The sequence below is a fragment of the Lepidochelys kempii genome, chromosome 10, assembly GCF_965140285.1.
Source record: "Lepidochelys kempii isolate rLepKem1 chromosome 10, rLepKem1.hap1, whole genome shotgun sequence".
Lineage (NCBI taxonomy): Eukaryota > Metazoa > Chordata > Testudines > Cheloniidae > Lepidochelys > Lepidochelys kempii.
Window position 1 is genome coordinate 49198404 of NC_136389.1, and position 17255 is coordinate 49215658.

At 51.4% G+C, this 17255-nt stretch overlaps 1 long non-coding RNA gene across 1 annotated transcript; it reads left to right on the forward strand.

Annotated features, from left to right (window-relative positions):
* The first annotated feature begins 4128 nt into the window (after nucleotides 1-4128).
* Nucleotides 4129-9080, forward strand: LOC140917933 (uncharacterized). The gene is made up of 3 exons (XR_012161039.1): nucleotides 4129-4440; nucleotides 6703-6802; nucleotides 8997-9080. It is a non-coding gene; the product is annotated as an uncharacterized LOC140917933 (long non-coding RNA).
* The last annotated feature ends 8175 nt before the right edge of the window (nucleotides 9081-17255 follow it).

Here is a 17255-nt window from a genome sequence, read left to right on the forward strand (position 1 = left end):
CTCTGAAATGTATCCCAGCTGGGCCTTTCCCTGGAGGTATTTCAGGGAATGCTAGCCTGGGGTTTTCCTGTGACCAACAGGTAGAAGGGGGCCTGAGATTTAATTACTCCACAGGTGTTAGGGAGGGAGAGGGCTCTTTCTCTGCAGCTGTGAATAATGGAGTCGGTTGGACCTGCTGTCAGACAGGGGGCCTGATGCTGCTCTCACTCTGGCCTCATCCTCCCGTAACTCCCCTGCCCTCAACAGAATGACTCCTGATTTGCACGGCTCTAAGTGGGGTCAGAGTCAGGCACAGAGAGCAGGTTCCCAGGGCTGTGACTAATGGCATCTCTGCTGCTGGCAGAGAGAGAATGGATTTCCTCCAGCTGGGACTGGTGAAATCAGACTGAGGAGGGGGAGGTTCCCTGAGCCAAATTCTGCACTGTTACAGCCACACAACCTCTCATTGACTTCAATGGTGCAAGGAGGGTAGAAGTCGGCACTTGGGCTGGGATGGAAAGGCTGCGCCACCTAACCCATACTCTGGTACCCGTACTCCTAGCCCCCTCTGTTCACCAGAAGGAAAGTGTTCGCCAAAGCATCCATCTATGCCCACCACAGCAGGGAACTCCTTGACGTTCTCTCAGGTTCCCGGAGCCCCATGCTGGTGATGGCTCTCGCTGAATTTTTTAACTTACTCTCTCAAGCCCTCAGGCATTTCCCTGGGACTTTAGCTTCCAAACAGGCAGGAGATCTTGGCTGGAAGATCCAAACGCTGGTGACAGGAGGGGGGCATGTGAGCAGGGTAGTCTGGGAAGTGCAGAGTGGCAGCAGTGGGGTAGGAGTGATGCAAGCTGTTTTCTAGCTATTTAACCTATGTATTTATCTCTGATGTGCCTAGCACCACGAGTAGCTGGGCACCTAATGGTTTATATATAGGCTTGGCAGAATTCAATTTTTACTCTTTTATAATCTTGACAGATGATATTGATGTTTATTTTAAGCCCTTTTTTAGATTTTTAAATTTACAGTTGCACAAAATTACAGGGTTTGACTACATTTCGCTATTTTTAAGTCATTTAAATTTTCAATTGCAGAGTCAGGCAATTATTTAATGTCAGTTGCTACTGAGATTCAAAAAGCTAAAGCTTTATAAGCATTAAAACAAATTGTCACAATATACTAAATAGCCTTAAATCAACAAATCCCACCTCTTTTTAACTGTCCATTCGCTAGTCCATTTGTAACAAGCCTTGTTCAAAACCTAAATCACTGGAGTTTCACTCTAGGTTCTCAAGCTGCCTTTTTTCTTACTTTGCCTATCTGTAAATTTAGAGCATCATGAATGGAAATATTGGTTTCCTCATTTTGTATGGGTCCAGTGAAATTGACGTTTACTGACATTTACAGATAAAAAAAATTAAATCCTTCCAAGCCTATTTATACAATAACATCGTTCCTGGGTGCTAGCATTAGCCCCATGGGGGTCTGAAAGAGTCTCTGTTTTCATTGGATAGAATTGGGTTATTTTAAAGAAGAAGGGGTGTTTAAGAGCCAGTCTGTGCTACAGAAGGTGTGTTCTTCCTCAAGTAATGGTCCCTGTAAGCATTCCAATAGCAGGTGCGGGTGCGCACCATACACGGGAACCAGAAGGCTTTTGTAGCTGTGTCCCTTGACCTGTATAGCCAAATCTTGCCCCCTTTTCTCTGCGTGCTGAGGTTCTATTCAGAGTGCCCCCTGGGGGACAGGTCTGAGATTTCTGCAACTTTACTTGGGTGCCTCTCATACAAGCAAAGTCCCAGAACGCTCAGCAGAATGGAATACTGTGTAGAGAATATGGTGTGAATTACAGCAAGCAGGGGTGTAAAGACATTGTATGGTGAATAAATTAAAACATCGGGTTAGAAGGGCAAAAGCAGAGGGAGAGAGAAATTAAGAGGCCCAGAGACAAGGAGAGAAGATATGTTTTAAGGTAAGCTTTGAAAACAAAGCTTTATCAAACAAGCTTCAGACCTTCCCCCATTCAGTTTATCCCAATATCTAGGCCTTTGGAGGAATTTATGATTCTCATTTGTACATTTCTGAAGAGACTGTCTGCATTGCTCGGCTCCCAAGGAGAGGGAAAGATTATTAATAGCATCCTGTCACTTTAAATGGGTATCCCATTGGAGCTGAGCCCTAGGTCAGCCATGGGAGCCATGGAGTGAGGCAACATCCACCCTTTTGAAGAATGAGTCCTTTCGAAAAATGTTTGGAGCTTTAAAGCTTTGAGGCTTCAGCTTTACAGTAGGTGGCAGCTTGCATTGCTGTGTGGTACCCATTTTGTGAATGAAGAGAGAAGCTCAGTTCATGATGGCACTCCACAATCAGAGCATGAAACAGACCAACCATTGAAAATTCATACATCAATAAATAACTTGTCCACTTTGTGGTAGTCTGCCAAAGAAATGTCCCAGAAGAGAACTGGCAGGTGTGGATGGAGGAGCAGAGACAGGTGGGAAATCAAATAGTGCAAACCTAGAGGACGCAAAGGGAAGAGATGGAGAAACCAGCAGCACAGCATTCATTGACCAGAGTGACCGCAGGGGCTGTGCCCTGCATTTGATCATGCCAATGGCTAGGTGGGGAGGTATCAAACGGGGCTAATGAAATTTCCAACTTAATCCTTGAATGCAGCAGCCACCAGTAGAGAGGTGAATGCAAGGGAGAAATATGGGAGCATCAGCACCGACCAAAGGTTTGAGCATAAGCAGAGCTTTTACAGTGTCCGTGGGGCCCCTCTGCTGGTTATAGAGTGATGGCTGGCAGCATGCTGTAAGTTTGCAGTGGGTCTTGCTCAATATCTGCATCTGATTCGCAGTTCTGCCAGCCACAGACATCACACCGCTCTGCCAATGCGCCAAATGCTTTGCCTGCAGTACCCTGCTATTGTAGACTCCTCGCTTGACTCTCCCAATGCACCTCAGCCCTACCCTGCACTATCCCTGCTGCACTGGTGGTCGGCCTTAGCACGCTTACGCTCCTGCCCTACCATCCAGTGCTGGCTTCCACAGAGCTCTGCCAATGCACCTCAACCCTGCTGTGTAGTGACCCCTGCTCTTGCAGGCTTCAGCCTGCCCGACATAGACAGCGCCAACCAGGCTGAATTATTAGCTGGTTTAATGATCTGCCATGAGATTTCCAGTGTCACTCCGGCTGTGACCTAAGCTGATGGGAACCCAGGAGTGAGGTCAGTGCTGCCTCTCTCTCTCTCTGGACCTTAGTCTCAAAGCCTCAGTCATTTCCCCCTCCCTTTGTTCCTGTTGAAATTGGCATGATGCTGCCCAGGGTGGGGAAGTTCATTATCTTATTCCCAGCCTTGCTAGGGCTCTGCAGCCTCCTGTGACAGATGAGTCCCTCATACATTTCAGCTCTGCTGTGAATGAGTATATTCTGGGTATCCTTCACAGCCAGGCTTTGGGGTGATCTCACTATGCTTCTACCACAACATAGATTCTCCTGCCATTTTTGCCTCTGACATTAAACGTTGGGCCATCACCTCACCCCAGAGAAACGAGATAAAATCCAAAGAGTCCCGAGAAAGCCCAGACCTAGCACATCTTCCATAGATCATCTCAAGCCAAAGCACTCAGCACTCACGGTCATTAATGGCCCTTTCACAACTGGGAAGTTAAACCTGGTGTCCCAATCTACTTGCAGCTTGGAATATTACATTCTCCCTCCCTACATTCCCCGTGCCACGTTGGATTGGTGCATTGGGTGTCCATACAAGCCAGGAATCACTAAAGGTATTTGATCCCGGATTGCAACACAAGACAGGGGATTATCTTCTATTGCCAGCCCTGCCACTGACTCGGCAAGTCACATCTTTCCTCCATGCCTTGGTGTCCCCCAGGTGGGAAATGGAACTAATCAGACCTGCCTGCCTTTGTAAACTGCCTTGAGGTCTATGGCTGAAAGGTGCTAACGTGTGATGTATTAATTCACTGTTGTTATTATTATTATAGCTACGAAACGAGCCCTGACAGCTCAGATCTGGTAAATGAATCTTTACAGACTGCAGCTTGTCTTTGAAATCTTTCCTAGTCCCATGCTTGCTGTTTCCTGCCAGATGATCCAGTGTCACCTTTTTATTCCCAGCAGCACTTCCAGTGAGCATGCAGCAAGGTGAATGGAACCGTCATTCCATGTCCAGTGCCTGGACAGTGTACTCCAGCCATTCAGCAATTGGGCTAGGCACAGGCTAACACACTGGATAGCTAGCATCTATCCAGGGGCAGGAGCCTTGGAATATCAGGACCTAACCCTAATTTAAATGTCCCCACAGTGCTTGGGACATGGGGCTGCAAGGATTCCTCATCCCTGGTCTGCGGGCAAGGCTGCACACTGGGGCAGGTCTGCCCCACTGCAGAGTGGCTGCTCAATGAACTGCTCCTCCTGCAAGACAGCAGACATAGGCAGGTCAGTAGCAGCAGCATCGTGGCCAATGGCAAAGGGTCACCCCTTTTGTAGGGTTTCATTGGGCAGCTTTGCCTCAGTGGCAGAGACGCTCCTGGCAACTTCAGCTCCAAGGCCAACTGACAGCTCAGCAGCAATATTACATCCTTGCAATGTGAGCACACTGACCCTGGCAGGCCCATTGTCTGCACAGAGGCCTGGCAGAGCTGTGGGGCACCAGTGCTTCTCCCACCCTGGGCATATTCAGACCTCATTTAACCTTAATCCCTCCTAGAATCACTCTACTGTTGTTACTGTCCATGCTCCATTCTCCGGCCCGCACCGAACTCTGGATCCAGGCGTTCCGCCAAGGCCCTAGCATTCAGCAGCGCTATGAACAGGAGGTTGGCTGAGCCCATTACAGAGCTGGAGGCCAGATCTGATGGTCCGCAAGGTTAAGGGGTGCTCGGAAGCAGGGGCAGGGCCATGGCCACATCTTGCTCTCCTTGTAATGCCAGATGGTTCATGTCGGCAGAAATGGTACTGGTTTAATTGTCCCTCGGGCCAATCTGAGCACAAAATATTCCCACACAATATAGGCCCGCTCCCCATGCCGTCAGCAGCTCAGCGCTTTACTTAGAGACAAAAATGTAACTGCCACCCGCGAGCCATGCTGTGCTAAAGATTTTTCTCGCCATTACCGAATGGGAGGGTTTCAGCACACCTGCGCACAGAATTGGGGCCAGGCTGCTGTGTCTCCCTGCTGCAGTTTCAGTCGGTGCTTCATTTCCTATTCTCAGCTGTTGGGTAGTGTTGCAGGGCACTGCTAAGCTGCTTCCATGTCCCACCCCAGACATAGCTGCATTTCAGTGGCAAATTAGCTGATTGGCTGCACGATTTGTAAAGCGCTTAGGCTCCTTTGGGGAAGAAAGGTGCTACTGTGTATAGAGGTAAGAGCCACTAAGATTGAGAGGCAGCGTTTGATGGGTAGATCAAAGGCTGGCGAGCCAGGACACTTAAGCTGTATGGGCTACACTGCCACTGACATGCTGAATTACCTCAGTCAAAGTATGTTGCCTCGTTGCACCCCAGTTTCCCCATTTTTCTGTTGGGGGAGGGCTGATAATACTAACTGAGGGTGTTGTGATGCTAAATTACTCAAAGCCAGATCATGACTGGCTTTTGCCTGAGTGCCCAAGTGGAGCAGGAGGCAGAGCTCCCACTCCTTTCTGGGGGTGTCCTTGTGCCCCCATGAGAGAAGAAAGATTAAACCCAAACCTCTAGTCTGCCTGGAGTGGCCCTTCCTTCAGGCTGTGGATAATTAAAGCATCAGCCCATCAGAGCAGCGGAATCAGACATTCCCAAGCAGATGCCATAGACTCCATGTTCCTGGTTGGCTATTAACATTGGCAGTTTGAAAGGGCTGTATAATTGATTTCCAGTTAGCCTTTTTAATACTGTAATTAAAAGGCCTAATTCAACACACACAGATTAAACCACCACCACCAAAGGTATTTGCTGCAGCTGGCATTTGCTGCAGATGGCAGTATCCCGACAAGCAGATGGCCTCAAAGTCTTTTGCTCTTCTAAAAAAAGCTTAAAAACAAATAACGGTTTCTTTGATGGCGGGGGGGGGTGATTTGCACACTCGGACTTTGCAGGCCCGGCCTGGTACCCACCATTCCCTGGGCTTTGTGCTCAGAATGCTGGCCCGGGGGGTCATGATCACAAATGGTGACATACCACATACACCACCAGTGGTGTGGGCCTCCTCTGTGGCTTTTCCATTCACCCGCTCTTGCACGCTCACCCATTGCAGGCCTCAAACCCCCACTACCAGCCCAAATGGCGGCTGCTCTTCCAGACAAATGCTTGCCAGATGGCTCTAGGGCTGAACAAGCAACTGGCTCATGAGTTGGAGCAGTGTCAGTTTTTGGGCACCCAACCTGAGAGCCCTTGAAAGGGCTGGATGCTCAGAAGTGTGACAAGCCATTTGAGAACCAGACCCGTTTAAGGTGACTCAAGTTGGGCACGCAATGTAGGCCTTTATTCGTCGCTGTAGACCCAGTTGGAAGAACCTAAGACTAATCTGGACTGCGCATTATAAATTACCAAGAATAAGGACAAACACTCTTTACCAATTGACCCAAGCTCAGTGCTAGAACTGGAGTTATGCCTGTATGCCCCCCCCCCCCAAACCTGAAGAAGGGGCACCAACCAAGTACCGCTCCAGCTGGGAGCACTGACTAACTGCAGCTGACTCTTGCCTTTCCTCGCGTGTTCCAGGAACTGCACATGTCCTTCTTTGGGGCCTGCCAGTGCAGCGTAGTAAAGCAGCAGCCTGTGAGTCAGGAGACCCATCTGCCAGACTTGCCAGGTAACTGAGGTAGGTTACCTTAATCACCCTGGGCCACCCTGTTCCTCCTCTGAAACATGGAGCTAAGAACACTGCCTTCGCGTGGTAATGTGCTCCGAGATCCTGCCAGAAAGATTTAGCCAACAACCTTTCAGGCACTCCTCTCACAGAGCAAACACAGGCACTGGGCTAATGGCACAGGCCTTTCCTGGTCACACCAGGGAGCCAAAACCTGACCCAACCAAGCATTCAGGAAGTGTTCTCCAGCTACTGGCAGATATTATACGGTCCTAGTCTAGCCACCCCTCGCAACCCAAAGACTGTCTGACTTTGCATAACCAAAGTCATGCGGCATGTGGGTAAGACAAATATCCAGGGGCATAAGCACAGCCCAGATATCTGTCAGCAGCTTCCCACGATAAGTGCAGTGCCATGGATGGGTGGAGGGGGGGTCCCAAGGTAAGCACAGTGCAGTGGCTGGGTGGGGGGTCCCAGGGGAAGTGCCATTCAGTGGCTGGGAAGGTAAAGGCCCTTCCCCGTAAAGGCTGGGAAAGAGCATGCCATGGGGGGGGGGGGGCGGGGGGGTTGGTCACAGAGCTGGGCTAGTAGCAGCCAGGGTGAGGGCTGCCAGAACGACTCCTTGTCTGCGAGGGCTGTGTGATAGCGTTGCTGCTCGCCCTTCTCCCTAGAGCTAGACTGCGTCGCTCGCATACCCAATAATTTGTTTATACCGTCTTAATAAAATCCTGATGCGTTGTTGAGCCAGGCTCTGATTTATTGTTCTGGCTGGAGATAAACAGCACAGTCCCACGGAGCTGGCCACAGCGCCGTCGCCTCCAGCAGCAGCAGAGGAAGTGCCGTGGGCCAGGTCGGCGGCACCACTGCCCCCAGGGGGCGCCCTTTGGGCCATGATTGCAATTCTTTGCCCCAGCACAATACCTAGTTGGGCACAGATGGGAGCACGGGGGCCTGTGTGCTGCCTCAGCAAGATACAAGACATGCCAGAGCTAATCAGCCCCTATCCCTGATCCCTACCAGAGACTGACTTAATTATTGACGCTTTTTGGGACTCAGGCCAGCTCCTGGAAAGGGATTAAAGGGGAAGGATGAAAAGCAATTCTTCCGTTCTCACTGCAGAGCCATGGGGAAAGATGCCAGCTTCCTTGAGCTCAGTGGAGAGGCTGGCGGGTCTGCCAATGGGGAAAGGAAGAGCCGCTTAGCTAGCTAGCCAGAGAGGGACTGGCTGGCGAAGGATGAACGTGGCACGCCACCTACACGCATGTGGCACATTGGTAGGGTGACCAGACAGCAAATGTGAAAAATCAGGACAGTCCCTATAAAATTGGGACATCTGGTCACCCTACACATTGGCTGGTTGTACCCTCAGATGGCTGTACACTTGCCTATAGCCGGTTCTGGGCCCTTGAAGCTGGGCTCCTGCCTTCCCGTGGCCCCAGCAGGAATGCAGCGGCCTGATGAGGGAGCAGCTGGGAAGATTGCAGTTGTTGCCAGCTCTGGACTGGAGCTCCCCCAAAATTCACAGGCACCATAGGGTCAGTGCTGGAGCTTGGCGCAGTGCTAACAGTAACACAGGGCTGGGGGTTAGCTTGCGATCCAGGCCCCAGCCTGCTCTCGTTAAAACGAGTCACCATTTAGGATGTCAGGGGGAGTCGCCTGCGGCTTGACCCAGCAGTTCAACAAGCTCCCCACCCCCGCCCGCCCATGGCGCCAAGAGTTTTGCACAGGAATAAAATTCCTATTAAACAAAAACGAACAAAGCATTTGCCATGCTTGCCCCTCCCTCACACAAGCTGGAGGGTGAGGCAGCCTGGACCCTCCGAGACACCAAACCAGCGCCGTGGACCAGAAACTGCTTCTTCAGTCACAGTGCCTGAGCCATGCCCAACTCCAAACTCTGTGACTAGGGGGAGGGATAGCTCAGTGGTTTGAGCATTGGCCTGCTAAACCCAGTGTTGAGAGTTCAGTCCTTGAGGGGGCCATTTATGGATCTGGGGCAAAGATTGGGGATTGGCCCTGCAGGGGGTTGGACTAGATGACCTCCTGAGGTCCCTTCCAACCTGATATTCTATGCTAACGATGGCTCGTTACCAAGTTTGGCCAGTGGTCGCTGGCTCTTCCCCCTGCCCCACCAAGCAGTTTATTAGCCACGCTGCCTTTTTAACCTTCCAGACTTTGCGACCTGGATTTTTTTTTTCCCCCACAGGTGCTGCATGATCAAAGCAGACAGAGGGAGCAGAAGAAAAGCAGGTTGGGGTGGGCAGGGCTCCTTCGCTTGGGCAATGTTCTTGGCTGTGATGTGAAGAATAAAACTCGCACCATTGCTGAAATCTACAATTTATTCTTCCTGACAGTTCATCAGGGCACAGAGTGAGCAGGGGGCTGGAGCCCAGGCTTTTGCATGTGGTAAAACTCATTTGTTGGGGGACTTATTTGCCTGGTTAGCGAACCAAGACAAAATGTGATGCAGGTAGTGAAATAAACTGGGAGCTTGGAGGAAAGAAAACAAGGAATTTAGAGAGGCGTGTCCATTGCAGAGGTGCACACCTGCTGTGCGCCTTGCCTTTGCTTCCTGCCAGGAGGCTGCCTCACCTTGCTGAGCATCAAGGTTGATACCAGAAAAACTTCTTTGTACCAAAAACCGGGACTGGGCATCTGAATCCATTAGAATGACATGACAAGGGCGTGTGTTGTGCTGGGCAGCTTAATTATACTGGGCTATGTTGGGCCCATGGGGTCGTCCCTGTCCCCCATCACTCTGGCCCTGGCCAGCCTGCCCCAGGCAGAAGGGAACCAAAAGCTAGACAAAGGGGCCAGCAGCAGACAGGGCAAACACCTACTCTGTCTGCCTCACAGCCTTGCTGTCCATAGACTTCATTTGGCCTTGGATTGGGGGAGGGAGGAGCCGGAGGCTGGCAGCGAAATCAGCCCTTTACAACCCAGTTCCCAGCTCACATCTCTCCCCTTACGCAGCATGCTGTCCTACCAGGCAGGCTGGGCACGTGCTCATGAAGTTTAAGGCCAGACTGGACCATTAGATTACCCAGGGTGCCTGCCTGTATGTCACAGGCCATTGAATGTTACCCATGTTAAACATGCCTTTACATTGAGCCCAGTGACCTCAGGGGGCAGCACTGTGACGTGCAACAGCAGGGTGTAAGAGACCAACAGAGGGCCACCAGTGCCCCAGAACCCTGTGATCGCAGGGAATTGATTATGTGAGATACACCCGGCAGATCTTAACAGGCATTCCAGGGGCCACGCTGCAGAGGCCTGCAAAAAAACCTAACTCCAAGCTCAGTGCCAAATCTGACTGGGGGTGAGTGGGAAATTCCTGGGGGGAACTGGTGGGGCGTAGACTAAATCCTCTTACCATCCCTCACTACACCAGCCCCAGAATATGGCCAATGGTGCGATGCTGCTGCTACTTTTGTATTGTGCCCAAAACAGCAGCAGCCACCGAGAGTGGCGAGGCTGTGCATACCCATTTCTCCCACTGACTCTACTGGGCAATCAGCTTCTGCATCCCCAGCTGCATTTAGCTCCCCTGGTTCCAGCCCTATGGGTGCTACCACACCCCTCTGGCTTGAAATGGTTTCCAGCCTATACAGGGTTTACAGTTTGGTTCAATGGATCTCAGCACCTATTCCCCCCGCATACAATTTGTCCCAGCACCCATTAGCACCCTTCCTGCCATGCTCTGCAATCAACAGCAGTATCTACTGAGTTGATCAACAGGGCCAGAAAGCAGTATGCAGCCACCAATAGGTGTGCAGGGCTCCTCTAACCAGGGTGCTAGTGGGCGTGAAGCCAGGGAAAACTGAGACAGCAACATGGCAAAGGCTGGAGATTTGGTTCACTGAAAGCCAGAAAGCTGGGGCTGCCCCCCGGGTATTGTTTATGGCAGCATGAGCCAAGGGGGCATGGGGCTGTTTGAGGGCAGGTGTCTTTCAAAGCAAAGGCTTAGCCTAGGCCAGCCAAGGCAGCCCCATTGTCTCAAGTAGCTCATTATTTCCCCTGCTTTGGAGACATTTATGTGCCTTGTAAAAAAAAAAGAAAGAAAAGGCTGTAAATTTCAGGCCATAATGCAGGTGCCGCCATCTCCAGCCGCATTGGCCTGTAGAGCGCATGAGCCCAGCAGCAGCTTTCCGCAAGGTCATGGACGTGCACGGCTGAAAATCAGGCACTGGGGGCCAGTGGGGCAAGGTCTTGCTCGGTCCTTCAAGGAGGGCCCCAGACACCCCCCACACACACATCCTGGAGCCTTGCCTGGCTGCTCCAGAGGCTATGCAGTGGCTATGCAGTGGGGCATTCAGGAAACGGGGAGGGGGCCGGCTAAAGTGTTTGTGCTCATCGGCTTCCCCACTGAGCATGAGGCCTGAGCACATACCCCCTCCCGCATTCTGGTGTGAGGGGCTCCGGCTCCTTCCAGTCCCCGATCCCCCAAGGCAGTCCTCTGCCTCAAGCACCCTCTGCAGCAATCCTGCTCCAAGCTGCTTACCTGCCTCCCTCCACCACACAGAGAGCTTGGGTGCCCCCATGGGGCCACCCCGAGGGAGCAATGGAAACACTTCCTGGACCAATCACCACCCCCAGAGACCAGCTGATAAATCCTGCTCTCACATGCCCAGCGCTTAGGGCAGCAGCAGACCCCAGAGCCCAGGCCTGCGAGCCAAGGCAAGGAGCACGTCAGGACTTAGCGGGGGGGGGGGGTGAGAACTGCCCGGATCCCTGTGGCTGTGGGTACAGCCACACTGCAGTGCATAGTCCAGGCACTGCCTCTGCAGAGCACCATTCTCCTCCCTCCCCACTCAGGCCTGCCTGCCACACCAACGGCCCCTCACATCCATCTCTGCACTCTCCTGTGCTCCTACTTCACTCTTTTGTTCTCATTTCTCTCCACGACACTCTTCTAGCATCTGCCATCATCTGATCAAAAGCCCTGTGCTGGTGCAATGGGAGCCAGATCAGCCCTCTACCACCGGCCTGCCACTGCACACTGGCCCTCTCCGTTCGCTTCCCGCTCACTCTCCTCCTTTCCCCACTGTACCACACTTCCCCTAATACACATCCTTCTCTCCCCCCTCCAATTCCCCCCCACACCTGGCTTGGCATGGCCCCAATCCCCCCTGGTCCGTGGCGGGAGGCCCTGAAGGAGGTTACGAGCTTGCCCCTTCCATCCTCAAGAGCAAACTGAAGAGTTATGAGCGCCATGCAGGAGAGACGTTTATGACTGCGGGCTTCTTGACCCACCCATAAATCCCTATGGCTGCTCAGTCTCCTTTATGATAACTGCAGATAAGGCCTGGAGGGCTCTCGGCGTCTCTGCAGTTAGCTTGGAGCACTTACCCTCCTGTCATGGAAAGGCAAGCCCCCGCGTCCCCCCACTTCCCGGCCTGGCTGTGAAAATGACTTAGGGCCTGGAAAGCAGCAAGGCCGGGTTTAGAGCCAATGGCCTTAACCACTAGCATTGGAGCTTAATGTCCCTCACAGCTAAGTGCCCCTGAACGGAGCTGGGGTGACAGAGGACTTCTGTTCATGAACCAGGATTTCCCTGCGTCTGCTTCTCAGCCCCCAGAACCCCACGGGTGGGAAGGAGCAGGCAGAGGCAATGGCGTACAGAGCACTGAGGACACAGGGCAGGAGCCAGGGCCGGGAGGCACTGGTGCGCCCATACTAGGCATAGTTCAGGAAGCGGCCTTGGCTAATTGTTCTGGGCATCCCTGACAGGCACTGCTGCCTGGCCTTGGCTAATGCCCAACTACACTACCCCACAGGGAGGCTTTCCACAGGCCACGCAGCCCAGCAGCCTGTACCCTGACAGCCTGATGCTCAGACACTCAGCTCCTGAGGTTGGGGAAGGGAGGGAAGGCAGCTCTAGTCCCCCTTTGCAGGCCCCATATTGTGTCCCCATTCCAGGGGCTGCCTGGCCCCTGTGCAGCTCACAGCTACCTCAGTCTGTCCAGCAGAAAACACCCATAATGCAGTTCAGACCTTCCATCCACCCCCCATGACAGGAGCTGGGGCATGGCATGGGTAGAGCCTTAGTGTAACTGGGAGCCAGGCGCAGAGCACTCCCGGCACAGCACCAGTGGGGCTCCAGGAAATGCCCACAAGCCCATGGCTCTGCTGGAACCAGGCCCCAGCCGTGCCCCTCCTGCTTTTCACTTCCCTGGCTGCATCCATTCCGGTTTGTTCCTTGTTTTCCTTTTCTGTCAGCACTTATCGCACTTAATTTTAGCAGTTCTCTCTCTAACTAGCCTCCTGCTCTTATCTCTGCTTCAGGGTCAATTTTTTCTTCTCCCTCCCATTTTTCCTCCCCTCTATGCTTCTCTCTCTCTCTCCTGCCAGAGACCATTTTCTGTCTGTCTCTCTCCCCCTGGTCTCTTGAGCTCCCTCCCCACACCTCTAGTTCCTAGCCATGCCCCCGCCTCATCTCCTCTCTTTGGGGCCTGAGCCTGTTCTCAAAGTTAATGGCAAAAATTCCCACTGAGCTTCTTGGATGGAAGCAGGATTGGGCCCATGGCATTTGCTTTCTGTCTCAGTTTTATTATTTTTCTTTCCTCCCCGCTTTCTTCCCCCCTCCACCATCCCCAGAGCTGTATTCCCTTCTCACCCAGAAGCCTCTCCCAAACTCACATTTTGCCCACTGGTACCAATGAGTCTTGGCACTTGGTCCTGTATCATGAGAGCTTTTGGGCTGCCAACATTTGTGTTCTTTGAAAGTCAATCTGTGCTACCAGCCCACTGGGAAGGGACAGAGAAAGGAGCCTGACCCCAGAGCAACACGGTGCTAAAGTCTAGGTGGAGCCTGGTGGGGGTGTAGATCAGAGCATGAACCGCGCAGCCCCGTTTTGTCCAGAGCCACCTTCAGTGGAGATTTCAGAGTAACAGCCGTGTTGGTCTGTATTCGCAAAAAGAAAAGGAGTACTTGTGGCACCTTAGAGACTAACCAATTTATTTGAGCATAAGCTTTCGAGAGCTACAGCTCACTTCATCAGATGCAAGCTCACGAAAGCTTATGCTCTAATAAATTGGTTAGTCTCTAAGGTGCCACAAGTACTCCTTTTCTTTCTTCAATGGAGAGCGAATCCACAGACAAGGACAAGCCCAGCCAGCCCTCAGCTATTGCAGCACCTTCCCAGCCACAGGCCAGGAGTGAAGAGAGAGTGTAGCAATGACATCACAGCACCTGTCATGTCCTCACATGCTTTGCCCTGCCAGGCACCATCATGCCATCGAACCTGTACTGAGCCTGACCCAGCTACTTTCCATCCAGGTCCCTGCTTCACTCCGAAATGGAGGCAGCCAGGGAATCACCATCTTCTCCTCTACAAATCCCGACCTGCTGAAATCGCTTAAGAGTGTGGGCACTGGCTACAACAGGACCGGAATTTGGCCCTATGCAAGTTGTGCAAAATACACAGCACTAACATTGCTTGCGTCTGGAGCACAAGAGCTGCTCTTAAGCACAGGCAAAGCCAGTGACCAATCAGGACTCTACTGCAGGGACTTTGCATCTCATGCCAACTTGGCAATTCACCAATCAGCCCTGCACCCGACTCCCTCAGCAAGAGCAGAGGGGCATGGAATACCTCCTTGCTCAAAACCCACCCCACTCAGCCCTGCCAACAGGGGAAGAAAAACATAGCCTGACTCCTTCCAACAGCTTGGGGCCTTGCTCGGCATCCCACCCACCCACTTTGGAAGCCTGACAATCCAACCAGCCTCCATCATGCTGCACAAGAATGGTGGGAAGGGCCATTTTGGCCATGGGTGCCATGTTTAAGTGGGCCAAGCTCAGTCCGTTGTCTTCAGAGGAGTTACACAAGCTCAGCAGGCTAAATCATCTCCCTTAGGAGACAACCTGGGCTCAGTGCAAGAGAGAGAGCCCTGCGAACACATCTGCGCCATCAAGCGTGAGTGTGGACAGGTGGATGACTGAAAGAGGTGACCAGGGACTCGCTTGGGACTAGAATCTTTTCTGGGTCATGAACTTTGTGATGTTCTTTATGCCCAGCCTCAACGTCCTCCAGTTATTTATTGTAAACATTGTTAACAGAAGAAGGGGGAGTCTATTGTTGTATGGCTGTAGCTAGTGGGTATGATAAAATTTCAGTAAATCATAAAACTATAGATTAAACCCAATACATTTTACTCGGCCTTTTTCTTATTTTCCATAATCCTCAGGATTCAAGGCAGCCCAGTTTTGACTGGAAAGGGGTGGATATGTAGCAATGGAATAGATCATTTCCTGAAAGATATCCTGCATTCCCTATAAAACCAGCATTATCTGAGCACTAAGCAATAAAACCATGATTAAAATATGGACATCCAGCTCCCATAAAGTCTTGTGCTTTGCAGAAGCACTTGGGGTAAATTTCAGCAACAGCAGTGTAAAGTCAGTGAAGTCAATGGGGGGTTGGACTTCAACCATGAATTGAATCCTGTGGAACTAAATGGAGAGGAGCAGGTGCTGGGTTTTGAAATGGTCTGTGAAAGCTGTGTGTCACAGCAGCTGTTGCCACATCACCTCCTCCTTTAACCCCAGCTCGGGCAAATCGACAGGTTTCTGTGATTTCACCAGATGCCAGGTAGGAGCCAAGTAATAAGACATTTCACTCAAGTTACCAGATTTATTCCAGCAGCACTTTAATAGCTAAATCAATAAAACTACACTTCCCATCAGGGCTTTATCATATGCTAAAACTACAGCCCATCACCTACATATACTAAATTCTCTGCTAGAAATAAAGTGCAAAGTTTAGAAGACAGATGGCACCATTTGAGATACCAGTAGGGTAATACTGTAATAAATCTGTAGCCATCCAGGCACTTCACGGTTGTCAATATGCCACATTCCATGACCACTGGGAACATCTCAGGGACAGCTGGAATAGAAATGGGATGTGCTCCTGCTTTCAGAGCTCAGACCCATACCTGTGAGGTATAGGGCTTATGACACACACGTAAGCAGTTCTGATGCATCTAATAGGGAGTAGCGGCATACATGTGTACGCGCACAGCCCAGCCAGTTTGCTACAATATGTTGCGTACACAGGAACATGGTGGAATACTGTTATTAGTTCAGTGCAGGTTATTTTACTCACAGGTACAAGACTGCTGTAAATCAACATTTAATATTGGAACCAATGTACTGACCAGCCCCAAGCTAAGTATACCAGCCTTTCTGCATGGTCTGTGCTCAGAATGACTTCCTTCAGCATTGCTCAGTAACCTCCCAAAGGGCACATCACCCTACGAGAACAATTCGGAAGTTGGCTGGCATTGTGTTTCCACCAGTCCAGAGAGCCAGCTGTTCAAGGCCGAGTGGTCTCTGGTGGGTACAAAGGAAGGTCCCTTTCAAATGCAGTTTGACTGGAGCCTGGGGAGTCTTCTCCAGAAGCTCTACACGCTGCTGGCTTTCTCTCCAGGGTGCTGGATTACTGATTCTCTGCCCTTCCCTTTCATGGGTGTTCTGGTTCTGGCTGGGAAAGCCAGTTAACTCTGTAAACATGTTGGAAGGGGAGTCCCACCAGCCCATGACCTGTGCAACATAGCAGCCAGGCCTGATTCCCGGTGCTGTGTTGTGTCCCTTCTCTCAAGCAGGCCCATCACCCTTCACCAACTTGCCTCCATTCCCCAGGTCATCTCCATTCCCCACCGCATTACCTCCTGCCACTTCATCCCCCTTCCCCATGTCGTTACACTCAGCCAGAGGATCACCCTTACCCTGAAATATCACCTGTCCCTAGTCAGTCACCGTTCCCCAGTGCCATCATCCATCAATGTTCCAACGTCTGCCCTAGTCCATCACCCTCCCCATTACAAGCCAATTACCATCCATCAGTTCACCATCCTCCAGGCACTCCCTCCCTCCCTCCCAGCTTTACCACCTAGCCTTAGTTCCCAAGCCTATAAGGTTCCCCAGGCTTGATTGCTGCTAAACTAATTAGCTCAGTACAAAGACTGCAGGATAATTAGAGAGTCCACTGAAAGCAGGAAACTAGGGCAGCTCGCCTTAAATAAAGGCAAAGAAGCAGCTCTACACACTGCTGATGACCTTCTATTGGCCCTCACAGAGGATTACATGAATCTCTCCTTCCCTAGCCTCTCCATTTAACAACATGTTTATCACAGGTGAGTGGGTCACCTGCCTCCATTGCTTTGGGCTGTTGAAAACCTGAAGACATTTTCTGGAAGAAGGGGAAAATTATCTCCTTAAAACTCACATCTTCTGACGGGTCTGTTAATCCCAGTTCCCTCCCTGAAGTGATGCTGAAGGGACGAGAGGAGAAATCATGAAGATAACAACAAGCCACTGACTGTCACCACTCATTCAACTCCTGCTTTCCCTGTGAATGAGCCTTTCTCCAGCTGCCGTCTGTGTTAAAGTGCTCTGCACACCGTGGGTGATACTTAATGAATTACTGATATCTAAGAGCCTGACAGTCAGCCTTGGAGT